Source organism: Biomphalaria glabrata, chromosome 15 (genome assembly GCF_947242115.1).
Source record: "Biomphalaria glabrata chromosome 15, xgBioGlab47.1, whole genome shotgun sequence".
Taxonomy (NCBI): domain Eukaryota; kingdom Metazoa; phylum Mollusca; class Gastropoda; family Planorbidae; genus Biomphalaria; species Biomphalaria glabrata.
In genome coordinates, this window is record NC_074725.1 from 18,144,786 (window position 1) to 18,162,460 (window position 17,675).

General features: G+C 38.2%; 1 protein-coding gene across 1 annotated transcript in view; it reads right to left on the minus strand.

The window, feature by feature from the left end:
• The window catches only part of LOC106062536 (uncharacterized), a 237,360-nt gene extending 221,117 nt beyond the window's left edge, over positions 1-16,243 (minus strand). Inside the window, exon 1 of the mRNA XM_056012798.1 lies at positions 15,741-16,243. The gene's annotated coding sequence lies outside the window, so the exon portion shown is untranslated. The remainder of the gene's footprint in view (positions 1-15,740) is intronic.
• Between the last annotated feature and the right edge of the window lie 1,432 nt (positions 16,244-17,675).

The following is a 17,675-nucleotide window of genomic DNA, read 5'->3' on the forward strand; positions in this document are numbered from 1 at the left end:
TCACATGTAATGTAATAAGGAGATGATCGCCAGACGCATGACGCCAACGACCAGTTCTCGGTGCTGGTCTTGTCTTCATTTGTTTAACTACACCTGTGCCAATGTGAAATATGTCACCCAAATCACCCCTACCCAATTTCTCAAAATATATCTTTTCAAAGTATCTTAGTGTCGTGAATTTGTTTCTATCTATTGTCGCCCCTAGTGTTTGTTTACATTGGTGGATTCACATTAGAGTTTGTACTGACCACATTCCGTGTCTTGATTTTTATTTTGTGTGGAGTTATTGTCGTCATTCAGCGTAATAAAGCTTTAGATGTTAACATGGTTTTTGTTATATGAAAGTATTACACTAATGTCAAATAAATATTATCGCTATTTTGAAAGAAATCAAAAATGTCATCTGGTGCAATTAGCAGAACTCACATATAAATAAAGGAGAGGGGATAGCATGTCATTACCATTCAGGAATCTGACTTATTATAGGTCTATATTCATGAAATAAGCAAAATCTTTATATTTATAAAAAGTAATTCGCTGGACGGTGTTAGAATTCAAACTATACATACAAAATTACGGTAGAGTGAAATAAATACGTTATAAACAATACTTGCTTATTAAATTATCGTCAAATTATATCTCGCGCCAAAAACGTCCCCAGTGCCAAAACAGCGTCGCCAAAACGTCACGTACCGGTCGGCAATCTGTATTCTGCTTCCTTTGGTATACTGGTACTGAACATCGTATCGTTAAAAACGAATCATAAAGCTTTGAAGCCTTTTAAGTGCACAACTGAGGGGTTTATTAAGTATATTTTCCAAAGGTTTATGATCATTCTGTATTATTATTGTTCTGCCGTACGTGTACTGGTCAAATTTTTCTAGAGCTACTTCTACAGCCAAAAGTTCTTTTTCGATTTGAGCCCACTTTTTCTGAGGCTCTGTAAGTGTCCTTGATGTGTATGCTATGGGTTTGTCATCTTGTAGTAGTACAGCTCTTAGGCCATTTGGACTGCTGTCCGCCTGAATAGTTACTTTCTTCTCTGGGTCGAAATAACTTAGGCTTCCATGATTGGATATCTTCTGTCTGACACTATTAAATGCTTTCTCACAGTCATTCGACCACACGAATAGCTTGTGTTTCTTAGTCAGTTCTGTTATTGGCTGTAGGTCTGCTGACAGACCTGGGATGAATCTTGACAGATATTGTATCATTCCACAAAATCTCCGAACCGATGTAATGTCTTCAGGGTTTTTTAGATGTGTTATGGCTCTCCCCCACCTTGTTTGGGTCTGGTTTTATTCCTGACTGGGAAATAATGTGCCCCCAAAACATAATTTCTGATTTTCGGAATACTGATTTCTTTTCATTTAGTCTGATGATCTTTTCCTTCAGCCTATTGAGTAATTTTGATAGGTTTTCCTCATGACTTTTTGCGAGCCTCTTCTACTGTGCCCCCCTTTCCAATGGACCTCATTCACCAACCGTAAACAAACAACATTTAGCCACGTGGTGCTCTATCTCTTCTATATAATTTACGAGCTCATGTTTAATTCATGATGGTTGTCACGTGACAGTTTATTTCGTTGTTTTCTCAATAATATCACGTGATTACATGTTGTTTGTTTACGATTGGTGAATGAGGTCCATTACCATTATATCATCAACCATGTTAAAACATCCTGTTAGTCCCTCCAACGCATCAGAGTATGTCAGAAAGTGAATGAACGTGCTCACATTATAGAAGGCGAAAATGGTTTCAAGTACAAAAGACACATATGACCAGACACTTCTAACAACATACACTTTTCCGATTGGCCGCCATATTGCCTGTTTGCAATAGTGGTTGCGGTACTGGGAAATATCTGTTAGCAGTAGCCATTTTAGCTACTGATTTCTTATATTTTCTTTAAGTTTCTCGAGTTATCGTTTACCTTTATTAGATGTGTACACCGCTGCCACCATGTTACGATTGATAGTTGAAGGTACACAAACTTGAAATAAGAACATTTAAGATCATAACAACTTTAATCAGCCATCTTGGCTACCAGAGTAGTGTCCCCTAGGCATGGGCACAACTCTTCCTACTCTATACAGTATCCCTAAAAAGGAGGTAATATACAATATTATGTGGATTACTGAAAGGGGCAAAACATTCCATCAACAGATAGATAGATAGATAGATAGATAGATAGATAGATAGATAGATAGATAGATAGATAGATAGATAGACAGACAGACAGACAGACAGACAGATAGATAGATAGATAGATAGATAGATAGATAGATAGATAGATAGATAGATAGATAGATAGATAGATAGATAGATAGATAGATAGATAGATAGATAGATAGATGGCATCTAAATATTATTTATATTATGTATAGATTTAACACAAATTTATTCTGTCTGAGATTCCCTGCGCTCATTCAGTAAGTCAGATCTGGAGTCCGTTATATCACACCATTGAGTTCGTCTTCCAGTTGTTCTCTCTAGTGTTAGTTCCGGGTGACTTCATCCTCAAAGGTCATCTGAGACCAGCAGTCATCTTTATTGCTTCCAAAGTCCTCCCATACTTCTCTCCTACTCCCGACACTCCTCCCTCTCTCTCTCTCTCTCTCTCTCTCTCTCTCTCTCACTGCCGCTGAGAAAAACATTTGTTAGTCTTCAAGGGGATTTAGTGTCCACGACTGACCGGAAGTCGCGAAGCTGTAAATCTCCTCTTCCAGCTGGTACTAGTATCGTAGTTGCTGTGCACTCTAAGTCGGACCACATTGTCTACATATGGAAAAGAAAGCTATCTACGGACCATGGGCGTAGCCAGGGGGGGGGGTTCTTGGGGTTCAAACCCCCCCCCCCCCCGAAATGAAATCCCCCCCCCCAAGGGGGGGGGGGAAGTCGGAATTTAGTGTCTAATTTTTGGCTTTGATTTTGTTTATTTTAGGTGAGATTTTAATACTAAACCATCACTTGCCCTAGCACAACCAAAGGGGTTTTGAGTTTAAAACCCCCTACCAGGGGGGTTCGAGTTTAAAAACCCCTACCAGGGGGGTTCGAGTTTAAAAACCCCTACCAGGGGGGTTCGAGTTTAAAACGCCTACCAGAGCGGTTCGAGTTTGAGTTTAAAACCCCCTACCAGGGGTTTTGAGTTTTAAACCCCCTACCTGGGGTTTTTGCAGTTAACTCCCCCTCTTCTATAAAACAAAACAAAAAAAAAATGCAAACGAAAATCCCCTAATTCCAAGAGCAAAGTTAAGGATGATTTTGATTTTAAAACCCCGTCTAAAATTTACGATAAACCCCCTCTTTAATATAAAAAAAAGCTAATTACGCACTCAAAATGTTATGAGCGTAGCTAAATGGGTTTTGACTCAGTTTTGAGTAAAAAATACCTCTTTTTAATAATAAAAAAAAGCAAATTATTCACTAAAAATGTTATGAGTGTAGTCTATGGGGTTTTGAGTTTAAACCCCCATTCAGAGGGGTTTGGTGCTAAAAATACATCTTCAATATAAAAAAAAAACAACAAATTACACACTAAAATTATTTGAGCGTAGCCAAGCCAATCGGGGGTTTTGAGTTTCTTCTACAGATGGCTTTTTTTTTAAAGTTTAAAACCCCTCCAGATGGCTTTGAGTCTAAGATCCCCCTACAGAGCATTTGAGGTGGAAAACCCCCAACAGAAGATTTTGACGATAAAACTTCTCTTTTCGATATAAAATCTAAAGCAAACTACAGTTACTTAATTCCAAGAGCGTATTCAAGAGAGGTTACTTATTTTTACCAGTGGCAGGGCTCCATTAATAAACTGCAGTGAATAGTCATCTACCGGAATCGAAAAACACTAAATATAGCTCAACAAAGATGGCTAATACAGATTTCAGGAGTCAGTTATAGAGATCGGATCTAAATCAAGGAAATCCTATGCCGAACTGGGAGTCGACCCCTTAGTAAGATTGTGAGAGAACGACGAATGAGGTTTGCGGGACATATTCTCCGACAAAATGAATTACGCATAAGAAGAGTTGCAATGATATCCTAGTACAACTTGACGCCACTCATTCATGGAGGTCCTCATGGTAGGTGGGAAGAGGCTTCAGACATTACCAGGGACATTTTTATGGAAACTGCTTGACGTCAAATGCTCCGAACGGCGTGGGAGGGTCTAAGTCAGTAAGAATAGCACATTAGGTTTTCGAAATAAAACTTTTTAATAGCATTAAAATGGACTGTAGATACCTCAGAATATGCATTTTGTTGGCTTTCAATACCAGAAATAGTGCTTGGCGGCGGGGCTTTGCCCCGCGCTGGAAAGCTCCTGGCACTCCCCCAGAACCCCTTGCTAGTAATGGCGGGGAGTCCACAATTTTATGGAAACAGCTTGATGGCAAATGCGCCGAACGACGAGGGAGGATCTAAGTCAGTAAGAGTAACACATTAGGTTTTTGAAATAGAACTTTTTAATAGCAGGAAAATGCACTGTAGATACCTCAGAATATGCATTTTGTTGGTTTTCAATATCAGAAATAGTGCTTGGCGCTCCTAGCGCTCCCCCAGACCCCTTTGCTAGTAATGTCGGGGAATCTACAATTTTTTCACTAACTCATGGAAGAACCTATTCTAGGGCATAATAAACGTCTTCCGAAAGAATGAAGGGTCAGAATGTAATAAAGATTATGTACACACACACACATAAATACATATAATTTTTTTCCCGGGGGGGGGGGAAATTCACCCCCCAAAAAATCCTGGCTACGCCCATGCTACGGACCACTACATCATGGCAAGGAGGGAGCTATAGTTGGATCACTGCAGGTCACTGACAGCTTTACCTTGACCACATTGACTACATAGGACAAATATATATATATATAGATTGGATCATCTGGACTACAACAAACAAAAAAGAACTATAAAGCCAAGTAAACTACACCTGTACAAAGAGGGTTTAATTGGACCACAATAACTACGTCAGGAGAGATTGGACCTCATTCACTTCATCAAGGCAGACTATAGACAACGATATTATTCACAACAGAATAAAAGAAACTCCACCAGTTGTTTTTTTTCCATCACCATTTATCGTGGACATTTTGACTTGAATGCTGGTGGCACTGTGACATAGCAATGACATTCCTTCTGAAGCCATCGACATCAATAGATCAAGACATACGTCCATCAACGCTTGTCCATCCAGTTTCTCATGGTGCGACCCAAATCATTTCTCATTCAATTCATCCATCTTAGTCTATAAGGGCCGCTCCTGTCATCCTCAGTTCTACAAGCTTGCATCTGTATTTCTTTGTGGTCGAGTAAGGCGATTGAGTCATGTTTGAACCCGAAATGTTTGACCACAAACAGATGACGCTTTTGTAACTACTGTCTTTATGAACAGCCGTTGTTTTTTTTTTTTTTGTTTTCTTCGCGTTTCTTCTTCAACTGGCCGGATATGACCCGCGGCCTGCGGGCCATAGTTTGGGTATTACTGATTTAGTTTCCCTTTAAGACCTTGTAGTCAAAAGGGCAGATGATGTAAATATGTAACGAGGGTTTCATGTGGCCAGCACAACAACCAACCGCCTTTACTTTTCCCTAATTAATGTCAGGTACCCAATTAGAGCTGGGTGGACTCAGAGGCGCCCAAAGATCCCAAAATTAAAAATCCCAGTCTTCATCAGGATTCAAACCCGGGAACCCCCGATTCGGAAGCCTAGCGCTTTACCACTTAGCCACTGCGCCTCCTATTACTAATCTACTGGATAGAATTTAGATCTAAGTCAAACATTTATTCTAAAATACTCTTCCAGGTGTTTTCAGGTAGTTTTACTCCAACACATGCCTACACTGCGGCCTCTAGAGGCTGTGTCGTTGTTTCATTTTTCAAAGAAAAGGCAGAGCCTGTATTGAATGCGATCACGAACACATTCTTTGAATAGTTTTCTTTGTCCACTCTGTGTTGTCTGTCCAACGTACTAGCGGCTCAAGAACTTTTGAAAAAGGGGGGGGGAGATTTTTTTCAAAACCCTAACCTTAACGCTCAGTAAACCCTAGCCCAAGGAATAAACGCGCACACACAAAGTATATATAGTTTTGTTTTTTCCTCCCTTGGTGCCATAAAGCCGAAAATGGTATCAAATGTTTGAACTGTTTCAGACCCATCGTTCAATGGTCCTTGTCTATTCGCTAAAGAAAGATCTGTTTCTCTTGTCGGACCTCATTTACCAAAATACATCATACACAAAACAAGCCAAATATGAAAAAAAAAAAAAAATAAAACAAAGCATATCTAATGGGGAATAATTCCAAACATACAACTATTTCACTCAAGAATGTAGAAGTTATTTCCCTTTTTCAATAACACTGAAAATAATTAATTAAATAATTGACTAATTGGTCATTTTAAAATTGATTTGTTTTGTTATGTACAAAAAATAATTGTAGGTCGCAGCTGGGGGCTGCGTAGCCACGGGAAATACTGCATTCCTCCTTAATCTTCGGACTCGAAGACAAGCCTTATAATTAAAGTTTCAACTTCATCCCAGAATGGGTGTGAAAAAAAGTAACGTGTACAATTATTTGAGGGAATAAACCCAACTTATTTAGCCTTATCTGTGAATACTAAAGGATTAATTTTTAACTTAAGAGTACACATTAGCCTTCACTTCTTAATGCTACGATGTTAAGATTTCTATCATTGGCAATACCAACGACATGGACTTTAGTTGTCGACGCAGGATTAAGTCCCAAGCATGAAGAGAATGTATTAACTGGAGGTGTTAAACAAATCTCAGTAAATCAATGTTCCTGCCAGATATGTCCCTTACAAAGAGATGAGCTCGGCGGAGATGTGTGGGTGACTTAATGCGACAGGGGATTAAGGTCTGGCTTAACAAGGTCATCGGGACTTGTATAAAATGTGTTTGTACTGAATTAACAGATCCATACGCCAGGCCAGGCCAAGACGATGTAGAGATGTCATCAGTATTACGTCATTAATGAGAACATGAATAAGAAAATTCTTTTAAAAAAAAAACAGACAATGCCTTATTGAAACAACTTATAAAGAGATTATTTTGCTCTTAATAACAGTGAATGTTACATTTTCCAGCTCAAACCCCCCCCCCCCTTTTTTTTTCGAGAAAAATCTTGGTTAAGCTAATTTATAAATTTACTTGACTTTATGATATTCAAATGATCTTTCGATCTAGACTTACAAGACAGTGTGCAAAATGTTCATGAACAATGAATTATTAAATTCTTCAATGAATCTCGAAAACGTCTTAACGATTTTCCTATCGAGTTAACAGTTGCTGTATACCACTGGGAAAAAGAATTACTTACTCGTTCGCCACACTGGGAAAACTCTGGTTTGATCGTTATAATGTTTTTGAAGTTAAAAAGAAATGTATTTTAAATTGAGCTAATGAACGAGAAAACATTGATCTTCAACGGGTCACATGACGTCAGGTCTTTTCCTCATGAAGTGTCTGATTCATTAAATAAATTAATGTTCAGGAAAAATGTCTGCATTGTCTTCTAAGTCTAGATCTAAAAGACTATTATTTTAATTTAATAAAGTTGAGTATATGTATACACTCGCTTAACCAAGATTCTGTCTAGGTGTGTCGGGGGGGGGGATATGACTGGGTTTTAAATCTTACATCCATTAGTGATTAAGAGAAAAAAATAATCGCTCAATAAGTTGTATAAAGGAGTTATGTTCTTTTTCTTTAAAGTATTCATTTAATGGCTCTTCTTGATTTGCGATGCGATGCCTGAGATATGTATCTAAATACTTTAACTAGTTTAAGGTAAACACATTTGTGTCAACTCTGTTTTGGTCATTGTCCAGTCCTATGACAGTTTGTTAGGTTTTAATCCTGTATGGTGAGTTCTACTCTATGAAATTGTATTGTATGCACAGACCGCGCAGTTAAAGACTTGGGGATACTATTAGGAAGTGGTCAACATTTATTGCGACAGTGCGGCAATCACTCAAGTGTTTTCAATATGGCAGACTCACATTTCCGGAAATAATTCAAAAAGACATTTCCTTATCCTAGACTCAGTTTGATTTCTTTTTAGTGATAAACGGAACACACCAACAAAATCTCGTATCCAAGAAACACTAGTGCGCTATTGTTCAAACTTCTATATTGCAACAAAACTTCGCGTAGATTTTCTCATCAAGTTTGACACTTCCGCTATCACTCTCAAGGTTAACATGGCTTTTAAGCCACGCCTCCGTTTTCAAAACGTTGTCAGATTATATCACTACTAAAAGAAACATTGTCACGTGATGTCAATATTTATACAAATATTTTCATGAGATAAAAGAAAATTGGGAGCGAACAAGAATAGAATGCAAGTGCTCATTACGTTGTCATGGTTACGAGACAGATAGTCGTCCGAATATTATTTAAGGAAAAAAAAAACTACAGCATAAACTGTTATTGTTAAATAGAACTGTAGAATAAAAAAAAATGTATTCTCAAAAACCAAAAGCTGTGAACGTGAGTTTGATCGTTTGTTTACGGTTTAGCTTTGAAATAGTCTTTGTTGTGCGTTTGTCTTTGATACAATGTTGCAGCCCGCGGTAATAAGCTTTGATGGGGTGACATGTCATGTATTCCCTCTTGCAACTTCTCCTGTGTCCAAAGAGCCAAATCCTTGATATACATTTATGGTCACAGATTTCAACGTTTTCAGCCTCCTTCCTACTCCTGGCCTGTTCACTATTTGCAATCCAGAAATTCGCGTACAATAAAAGAACGTCCCAAACAGGCCCTCATCTAGTCAATATCTTATACACTTTCATTTATTGAGAAACTCAAGCTTATAGGGCGCGGTGGCTGTGTGGTAGCACTTGGCTTCCGAACCAAAGGGTACCGGGCTCGAATCCTGGTGAAAGCTGGGATTTTTTATTTCGGATTACTCGGGTGCTTCTGAGTCCACCAAGGCTCCGCTGTGTACCTGACATTAGTTGGGGAAAAAGTAAAGGAGATTGGTCGTTGTGCTGGCCATGTGACACCCTCGTTACCCGTGGGCCACAGAAACAGATGGCCGTCTGCTCTATAGATGGCAAACTAAAATTTACTTTACTTACATACGCTTATAAATTTTATTTTATTATTTTATGTTTTTTTACAATTCTGATCAATACATTACATACGGATATATCATCACGTTTCTTAAGCCATATCTCTTGATATTACAAATCAATACAACATTAACGAAATAAGTTTTAAACAGTTTGATATGACGTTGGTAAACTGACTCTGTGTCATTGGCAAATAGCTGAAACAGATACTGAATGATCTAAAACTTTATGGATTGTCTTTTTTTAAGGGAAGTATCAGTACTAATCAGGAATCTTAATACTTTTTTTTTTATTCATAAAGAAAAATCATTACTAGACTAAAAGTAGAAACTTCTTTTTCTTTTAATTGTATTCTTTTTATTTAAAGTTTTTTGTATTTTTTAAAGTATCTATTGACCGGTTTAAACATTAGTATGGGGAATTTCCAGGATTTCTCTCGAAAAAAAAAAGCATCCGTGGCTACAAGACAGTGGATCTCACAAAACATCAGCGTGGATCAAGGATCTGGATAGCGTACAGAAAACAAAGGGCTTCTTTGACTCCACGTATACGCAGTGGTGATCCCCTTTTTTTCGACCTCCTGGCCATTTAAGGTTACAACAAGCAAGTTAAGGGCCGTATCAGGGAAAAAAACACTTCGAGACTTATGGAAACGAGTCTCTCGGTTTTAGCCCCAAAGTTGAAGGTCCTGATATTACCTGGCCACGAGCTGGATATGCCACCCAAGCTTAAGGAGCCTGCTGTCCTTTTTTTAAATAAAATGATAAGACTACACAGCAAAAAAAGAAGCGACTGTGAATGACCGTGAAATCCGTGTAGGAACATTTACAAAACGTACCGGGGACCACATCATTCTTGGTGTCATTTGTTTAGGCACTCACTGCTCAGCTCAGACGTCAACTTACTTTGACTGGCTTAGAGGAGACCACTGGGTTTGGGTATCTTGTCCTTGTCTCAGTATGGCACCCTCGAGGAAACGTCTGTTAAAGGAAACAGACAGGCTGACATGGAAAAGGAACATTTCCTCACGTGGACTCCCACAGCACGATGTAGGGAACAGACAGGCTGACATGGAAAAGGAACATTTCCTCACGTGGACTCCCACAGCACGATGTAGGGAACAAGCATTTCACGTGGAGCTCGGATTAAACATCAGCCGCGCTCTTCCTCACGTTGTATAGACGCTGCGGTGACTGCTCTCACGGCTAATGCAGGTTTGTCATAGAATTTCAGAGAAATCTTACTTGAGCTCGATCTGCCTCGCAACACCGTTAAGGCTCAAGGAGTCGCGTACCATACATACGGATGTGATTAAACGATCATCTAGCGTATGAGACACTCCCAGACAGAGAGGTTGTTGAAGAGTGACTCTCTCATTCCTAACCTCTGGGTAAAGTCTTCCCTTAAAACACCGCAAGCTTGACCAATATGGACACATTACCAAGGAGAACACTTGGCAGGTATATGTTTCCCAAAATCGAAAGCTGAAAAACTCAAAAGTCTGAAGCCCTTACTTTTGAGACAAAATGTTAAAGTATATTTCAAGAAAGAGTCAGACGACAATAGGAGAGCTTTAACTGAAAATAGTTTTCAGTTATCTTCGAAGGAATTGTTAGTATTAGTATACATTAGATATTTTCTGACGAGAACCAAGAAAAACATTCAAGAAAATTTTGTAATAAAAAGACAATACCTTCTTTATACAACTTATACATTATTGAGAGACATAGTTGTAAATGGGGAGTTCTTTCGGTTAAATAAACTTTTGTTTTAGTATATTTTATTTTGCAAGTTATTATTAAGTTTGTAGCATTGACCTTTCAATATAGTGCTTTGAATATTATTTCGTTTATTTCAAAATCCCTTCGAACCTTTTTTTTCCATTATCAAGTTTTTTTTTTGTTTTCTTTAGGTCTCATTATATGGTCCCCACATTTCTCAGTATCCCTTTCTATTCTTTTTCTGTGTTTCTTTTTTTTTTTTTAATTACGCACCTCACGTAAGCCACTATCTAGATGTCAAAGATCGAACAAAGAGGAAATTGCTGTATTTAAAATTCATTTTGCAAATCTGCAATAAGAACTCTGGGAGTTCATACATCTCCTTCCTTTGAAGTGTAGATTATTTCTCACTTAGGAACGTTGCAAATGTTGTACACAAAGGTGCGTGTATAAAAGAACAACATCGTTGTCTATTTTACAACTCCTTTCATTAGCTTGCAACCATAGACTTATATAGACTATATCTAGATTGGAGATGGAGACTTTTTAACACTACAAAAAATGTCGTGAAAATGTTTTAGAAAGTTGGATCAAGGCGTTGTTTTGTAAAATAGTTAAAAGAAGTTGTCTTTTTTTTTTCAACCCTAACCTATGTAACATATAATTTAATTTTTAGATCTAGATCTAGTAAATGAACATAAAAAATAAGAGTATTCTCGTCTAATAATTATTATTATTTTACATATTTATATAATCTAGAAAGATCTGGGTAATAAATATATTTAAATGTACATAGTTGATTTAAATCAACATCAATTTTTTTCTATCTAGGATTTTGAAACATTATCTCAATGGAAACAAACAGGAAATGGCTTTGTTTCATATATTTGCCTGAATAAATGATTTTGCATTATTTCTAAACTTTGAAAACTAAAGATCATTACTTTTCTAAGATTTATTGGGGCGACTCCCCTCAGCGCTTAAAAAAGAGTTTACGTACATAAAAATCTCTATATATATATATAGGTCTGTCAATCGATCAGTAGCGATTACGTATGTATTTCCGGTTTCCAGTCTAGTATACTATATAAGTCTATGCTTGCAACTTTTCTTGGGTCTGTAGACAGGATCTCGAGAACAGGTCTAATGATTTTCTTAGAAAAAAACAAGTATATCTTTTGGAAAAAAAAATACTAGCTACTGGCCACACAGGGTTTGACCATTATACTCTTTCTAAATATAATCAAGTATAAAATTACTTTTGTTCTGGAGATCAATATCTTCAACACACTTCTATTCACTAAAGAGTTACATAAATAGACGCGCCGGAACATTTTGTAAACTTTTGTAGAATTCAGTCTAGACAACCGTCTTTTAATATTTCCAAGTCCTGATCTATATCACCAAACTAGAATTTTATATATTTGTACATGGGCGTAACCAGGACTTTTTTTCGTAAGTGGGAGAGGAGAATAAGGCATGGTAATAAATGTTCCCTTTTTTTATCTAACATAATTAGTTAAATATTAGTTATTAAGAGCAAATGGATCATATAGACAGTAATCAGTTTTATATCTTAAGAATTGTCTTTTTTTTAAACTGTGTATTACTAATAAAAATTGTGTGCACTCTATTTTAATAACTTTCTGTAAAGACTCTCTCTGTTCCTGTGTACTCTATTGATTTCTCTATCCAGACATTAGTAAAAGTAGAGCCTTTTCTTTTTTCAAGATACTGTCTTTGAAAATTGCATCATGTGGTCCCATCATATTCCCCGCCCCCCAGGTCTTTCTTTTTGTTTGCCTCTGTCCCGAATGACATTTGTCTGACCAGAAAGCGACAGTACGTGTTTTATCGTGCAGAAATCACTTCACTGTGCATCGCAAGACACTATGCATTGACGGTACAGATAGACTGTGTATCGCAAGACTTTGAATTGGTGGTACAGATAGACTGTGCATTAACGGTACAGATAAACTGTGCATTGACGTACCGATAAACTGTGCATTAACGGTACAGATAGACTGTGCATTAACGGTACAGATAGACTGTGCATTAACGGTACAGATAGACTGTGCATTAACGGTACAGATAGACAGTGCATTGATGGTACAGATAGAATGTATACTGACGGTACAGATAGACTGGACATTGATGTTACAGATAGACTGTGCATTGACGGTACAGATAGAGTTCAATAGATACAAAAAAAGAAACAGAAAAAAACAGGAGAAACAAAAAGAAACGCTGGGTGAAAAAGAGAAAAAAATGCCGACATAACCAGGCTAAGCAGAGAAAGATGAGGTAGAGAGAAAGACAGATAGAAAGACAAGACATATAGGCAAGACAGAGAGAATGACAAAACAGAGAGAATGACAAAAACAGAGAGAATGACACAACAGAGAGAATGACAAAAACAGAGAGAATGACAAAACAGAGAGAATGACAAAAACAGAGAGAATGACACAACAGAGAGAATGACAAAAACAGAGAGAATGACAAAACAGAGAGAATGACAAAACAGAGAGAATGACAAAAACAGAGAGAAAAAACAGAGAAAAAACAGAGAGAAAAACAAGACAGAGAGAAAGACAAGACAGAGAGCAAGACAAGACAGAGAGAAAGACAAAACAGATAGAAAAACAAGACAGAGAGAAAGACAAGACAGAGAGAAAGACAAAACAGATAGAAAAACAAGACAGAGAGAAAAACAAGACAGAGAGAAAGACAAAACAGAGAGAAAGACAAAACAGATAGAAAGACAAGACAGAGAGAAAGACAAAACAGATAGAAAAACAAGACAGAGAGAAAAACAAGACAGAGAGAAAGACAAGACAGAGAGAAAGACAAGACAGAGAGAAAGACAAAACAGATAGAAAAACAAGACAGAGAGAAAAACAAGACGGAGAGAAAGACAAGACATAAAGGCAAGTCAGACAGAGAGAGAGACGGCAAGAAAGGCTGGCAGAGAGGAAGACAAAACAGCGAAAAAGACAAAACAGAGAGAAAGACAATACAGAGAGAAAAACAAGACAGAGAGAAAGACAAGTCAGAGAGAAAAACAAGACAGAGAGAAAAACAAGACAGAGAGAAAGACAATACAGAGAGAAAAACAAGGCAGAGAGAAAGACGGCGTCTTAGAGAGTAAAATATAAAGACGCTTCTGACATGAAATCTTATAATTGTACAACTGAACTAAACAAACACACACACATACAACTATTACATTACAAACACACATACATGTGCCCACATACATACAAACTCACAGTGTCTACCCTCAGTAACTAAAGTGTGAATTGTTAGGCTTTCATTGAGGTGTGCTCAAAATAGAAGCAGATTGCTAAATTAGGTCTAGTTCGCTGGAAGAAAAAAAAAGGTTAGAGCTACAATTACTATCATTGGGTTTAGTATAGAAGTTGAGCACTTTCTCAGTAGCACACATTATTTGTAGCAGCTTTTCTTCATCACGTTATATCTGTGGAAGTGTCATGCAACTTCTATAAACAGTGAGACTCTGTGAGACTAATGCCTCTCCTCAAGTCCAAAGAGAGTCTATCGTCTCTCTCTGTCTCTCTCTTCTCTTTCTCTTCTCTCTCGTTTTTATGTTTGTAAAATGTTTTTTACACGTTTCGGATGTTCCTTCAGAGTTGAAGATAATCTGCTTCCTAGTCCAAATCTCGACGGATAGGAGAGTGCAGGTTATGAACCCAGAAACATATAGACGACCGAACGACAGTCCAGCGCACATTTCAGCACGACCAGGCAGCCTTCGTTTATCTATTATATTGGTCAGCAAGAAAAGCCTGTACCGGACGTCTTGACGTTAATCCAATGTTTGTTGGAAGGAGGGCGCAACTCCTGAAAGATGTTTTCAACTTTGTATCAACCCTACCTTTGAGATTAAGCCCATCCTAAGTATGCACATGAACAGAGAAATGAATGGGGTAGCCAGGTTGTGAGGACTCATTTAATTGTTTCTTCTAGGAAACTGTATTCTTGCATGACGACAAAGTTCTGTTGATGCAAGCAACTAAGGATGCTCACTCTTCCAGGCCAGAAAACATCCGAGATTTTTCCTATTCAGTGATCCGAGAAGGTTTATCAGATAATGTGAAATAGATCTCAAAGGGACAGAGACAAAACGCTGACCACAGTGGAGAGGTTCTATTTGACTCTGTGGTGAACCTGAATGAGGGGAATACAAAATTAGGGCTAATTATTAGTGGAACCCTTTTTTTTTACAGGGTCTTGGTGGCCAAGGTATAGCGATTCACTTTCCGTCGGTCATGAAGGCATGAGCCTGACATCACACTTACATCAATTTAATTTTTTTTTTTTTGGGGGGGGGGGGGGGGCTGCTGAGTGACACAAACCGTCTGGCTACCTATAATAAGGGGGGGGGGCACGAATTCAAGTGTCGACTAGAGTTGAGACAGACGGAAACCTTCTCCCAGATCCACACCCTCCCCCACCCTCCCCCCACATACATGTCTATAAAAGAGATTAGACCAGAGCGGTCACTGAGCCTACTGCAGCATGAACGATGCGTTCTATAAAAGTAACTAGTTTAAAAAATCGGGGTGGGGGGTGGGGAGGCTAACGACAAAAGTCTTAAGATTGTAGTTCTAAAAGACACTGTTCCCACAATTCCAAGTCTACAAGTGTTTTTTTATTCTTCTCTCTAAGCATGGAAGACTGTTTGCTATCTATGAGCTTAAAATTATTTAAGGGTCAAAGTTTATTTGACCGGAGCCTCTATTTTTAACTCCCATTTCACTCATGCGTCTAACTTTGAAGGAAATATAAATTTCGGCTAAGGAAAATGTTTGTTTTTTTCTGCGCGCACGTGAGTTGCTCACTACAAAAAGTACTCATCAGAGCACCCCTCAAAGAATAAAAAAAAGGCATACAGTACCTTCCATACAGAAAACATCCGTCCGGTCAGCACTAAATTGTTCTACAGCTGACCAGTGTATCCTATCGAGCTAACTCAGCACTGATCATTGGTCAACTAGAAATCCTCGTGCCTCATGTTTTGTTGTTTTTTTGTTTGTATTTTCTCATTTCCTTTCAGTAAATCCTTCCACAGAAATCCACAAAGCTTTGGTGCTCAGAAGTTTTTGTTATGTTGGAATTAAACATTATCTCCCTTTGATCTCAAACACGGAACATAATGTGAATGGTGGACAAAGATAAAAGAAATAAAAAGCAGAAGCGATTCCATCTTTTGGCTACATCGTCCCAAATGTCAAGGCCGTGTATGCAACGCTGCTGCCTGCTCTTTCAAATCTGAGCCGAGGCGAACTGTTGATGATAAGTCACTAGACGGACATAGACATTTTTTTGGTCTGTGTCTCCAGCACTGCGTAAGCGGTCAAGCAAATTTTGACTCTCTTAGGGAGGAAGAAGCATAGTGGAGGGAGGATGACGGGGGGTGTGGGAAAAGAAATGGGGAGAGGGTGGAGAGAGATCCTCACGGCCCGAGCGGACAACTCGCCACATCTTTTCAGATAGCTCGGCACTAAATATCGATTTGCTGTTTGACCAATCACAAATCAGGAGGGCGATCATATTCTACGTAATATACGAGAGAAAGAGAGAGAGAGAGAGACTTAGAGATAGAGAGAGAGGGAGAGAGAGAGAGAGAGATGGAGAGAGAGAGAGAGAGAGAGAGAGAATGAAATAAAGGGAAAGAGAATTAGCGAATAAAGTGGAGATCAAAGATAATGTCTGAAAATTGTTAAGATGACCGTAAAGGGAAAGTGGCTTGAGGTAGAGTGGTGTATATCTATCTATCTATCTATCTATCTATTTATCTCTCTATCTATCTATCTATCTATCTATCTATCTATCTATCTATCTATCTATCTGTCTGTCTGTCTGTCTGTCTGTCTGTCTGTCTGTCTGTCTGACTGTCTGTCTATCTATCTGTCTGTCTATCTGTCTGTCTGTCTGTTTGTTTGTCTATCTATCTATCTATCTATCTATCTATCTATCTATCTATCTATCTATCTATCTATCTATCTATCTATCTGTCTGTCTGTCTGTCTGACTGTCTATCTATCTATCTATCTATCTATTTATCTATTTATCTATCTATCTATCTATCTATCTATCTATCTATCTATCTATCTGTCTGTCTGTCTGTCTGTCTGTCTATCTATCTGTCTGTCTATCTGTCTATCTGTCTATCTGTCTGTCTGTTTGTTTGTCTGTCTATCTATCTATCTATCTATCTATCTATCTATCTATCTATCTATCTATCTATCTATCTATCTATCTCTCTATCTCTCTCTCTCTATCTATCTGTCTGTCTGTCTGTCTGTCTGTCTGTCTATCTATCTATCTATCTGTCTGTCTGTCTGTCTGTCTGTCTGTCTGTCTGACTGTCTATCTATCTATCTTTCTGTCTGTCTGTCTATCTGTCTGTCTCTTTGTTTGTCTGTCTATCTATCTATCTATCTATCTATCTATCTATCTCTCTATCTGTTTGTCTGTCTGTCTATCTATCTATCTATCTATCTCTATATATATTTCTGTTGCATTTTACGTCTCGAGAGACAATCTTTTATATTGTAACTCCTTGTATGACTAAAGAGGCCAATCCTTGATACACAGCTCCTGACCTTCACGAGTGGCTTAGATTGAGTCCGGCGGAACTGTTTTTCATTAACAGGAGAAGGGGCGAAGGCGAGTAACTGGCGCCTAAATCATTAAGCTTCGGGCAGGAGGGGCTTGTTGGCCATGGCGGGCTACCCACCTAGGAGAAGGAAAACTCTGTGAATTCAAACCTCTGCTGCCTAGCAGATATACACGATCATGGGAGAATCTTCAGGAGTCAACATTGAGG